The 2,505-nt window shown below is 40.6% G+C and overlaps 1 pseudogene; it reads right to left on the reverse strand.

Annotated features, from left to right (window-relative positions):
* Positions 1–548: 548 nt before the first annotated feature.
* Positions 549–1,467, reverse strand: LOC122225514 (annotated as a pseudogene).
* Between the last annotated feature and the right edge of the window lie 1,038 nt (positions 1,468–2,505).

Below are 2,505 nucleotides of genomic sequence, written 5' to 3' on the forward strand. Positions count from 1 at the left end.
CGAGGCTCAAACGTATGCACTGTGAGATCATGACCTAAGCCAAAGTCAGTCGCTTACCAACTGAGCCACCCAGGAACCCCAAGTTTATTTATTTTTGAGAGAGAAAGCACGAGTGGGGGAGAGACAGAGAGAGAAGGAGAGAGAGAATCCCAAGCTGCTGATGGTGTGGAGCCCAGTGTGGGGCTTGAACCCATGAACCACAAGATCATGATCTGAGCTAAAGTTAGATGCTTCACTAACTGAGCCACCTAGGTGCCCCTATACTCTTCTTTAAAAAAGATTATTTTATTTTAAATTTCAGTATAATTAACATACAGTGTTTTATTTAGTTTCAGGTGTTCAGTAGTGATTCAACAATTCTATGCATTCCTTAGAGCTCATCACTTTTGTTGTTGTTGTTTTTAGGTAAGTTCTACGCCCAATGTTGGGCTCGAACTTACAACCTCAAGATCAAAAGTCTCATGCTCTACTGACTGAGTCAGCACGGAGCCCCAATTATACTTCTTTTATTTTTTTTAATTTTTATTTTATTTTATTTTATTTTGAGATGGATCTGTTATTTAATTAGGTTCTTTGTAAGAAATTTAGAACACCAATTTGTGAGGGTAAACTCCATTCGTGAGAGCAAACACAGAGCGGAGGTAGCCCTGAAGCTGAGGAACAGCTTTGATTTTTGGCAGAATTTGCGAGTCCACAGCTTTCTGATCAACCTTGTGCTGCTCTGTAATCTCATATTTCTCTTTCTCCGTGTCGAAGATCTCACCTTCCTGGTGTCTGGGCTTACGCAGCTTCTTCTTCTTAAAGTAAGCATCAGTGAGGTGTTTGGGGATTTTCACATTGCTGATATCAATTTTGGTGGAGGTGGCAATGACAAATTTCTGGTGTGTTCTATGCAGAGGAACTCGATTAAGGGACAGAGGTCCAGTCACAAGTAGCAAGCCACTGCTCAGTTGCTTCAGGAAAACCACTCTCTTGCCTCTGTGGCGCCCAGTGAGGATGATCAAAATGGTCCCAGGAGTGATGCTAGCTCGCAGTTTCCTCACATGCTGACTAAAAGGTTTTTTGCCGTGGCTCAACAGCTTCTGAGGCACATCTTCAGTAGGATAATACCTAGGCATTTTGCAAAGTTGAACCACTCGGGTACCACCATTCTTGTCACCACCAACTGGTTTTGTGACAGTAGCAAGAACCTTCTCCTTCTTTTTCTTTTCAATCCTAGATTTAGCTGCTGAATACTTCCTCTTGTACATGGCCTTTCTCGAATGACATAGCCGATCGGGAATATCTGCCAATTCCTCTGACTAGGACAGGGTTTCGGCTGCAGTGGGGCTTCCCCTTCTTTGGCGTTTTAGCCTTGAGGTTACCCTTCTTAACTTTGCCACCAGCATCAGCCTTCTTGGCTTCAGGTTTCTTCTCCTTAGCATCCGGCTTCTCAGCTTTTTCGCCCGCCATCTTGCAAGATGGGAAAGAGCCCAATTATACTTCTTTTAAAAAATGTTTAGTGTTTCCTCTCAACTTTGCAGCATACACTTAAAAGTGTATATTTGTATATAAGTGTACAATCCAAGTCCACCTTTGAGTAATACTATTCTACTTCATGAGTAGTACAAATATTTTATAAAAACAAAATATTTATAATTCTTTGCTCTCATCCCTGTGTCACTGCTGTCATTCATTTCCCTTATACATAAGTATACACAAAAACATGTATAATCAAATACATTGTTGCTATTATTAGTTTGAACAAACTCTTCTATTAGAACAAATAAGAATAAAAAAATAAAAGCTTTTATTTACCTGCACTTACTCATTCTCTGATGCTCTTCATTTCCTTATGTAGATCTTAATTTCTTTAAACTCTATACTCAATGTGGGGCTTGAACTCACGACCCCAAGATCAAGAGTTGCATGCTCTATTAACTGAGCTAGCTAGCCACACCTGTAGGTCTTAGTTTTTGACCCACAATATTTCCTTTCTTTCTTAAGAACTGCTTTTAACACTTCTTGCAAGACAGATCTATTGGCAACAAATTCTGTCAATTTTTGTTTTTCTGAAAAAGTTTCTATTTTCTCATCACTTTTTTTTGAGAGAGAACGAAAGCACATGTGGGCATGTGTGCAAGCAAGTGGGGAAGGGGCAGAGGGAGGAGAGAGAGAAACTCAAGCAGGCCCCATGCCCAGCACAGAGCCTGACATGGGGCTCAATCTCATAATTGTGAGATCATGACCTGAGCTGAAATCAAGAGTCAGTTGCTGTCAATACTACCCAAAGCAACCTACATATTCAGTGCAATCCCTGTCGAAATAACACCAGCATTCTTCACAGAGCTAGAACAAACAATCCCAAAATTTGTATGGAACCAGAAGAGACCCCAAATAGCCAAAGCAATCCTGAAAAAGAAAACCAAAGCAGGAAGCATCACAATCCCAGACTTTAAGATGTATTACAAAGCTGTAATCAACAAGACAAGTACGGTACTGGCACAAAAACAGACACATAGATCA

Source organism: Panthera leo, chromosome B4 (genome assembly GCF_018350215.1).
Source record: "Panthera leo isolate Ple1 chromosome B4, P.leo_Ple1_pat1.1, whole genome shotgun sequence".
Lineage (NCBI taxonomy): Eukaryota > Metazoa > Chordata > Mammalia > Carnivora > Felidae > Panthera > Panthera leo.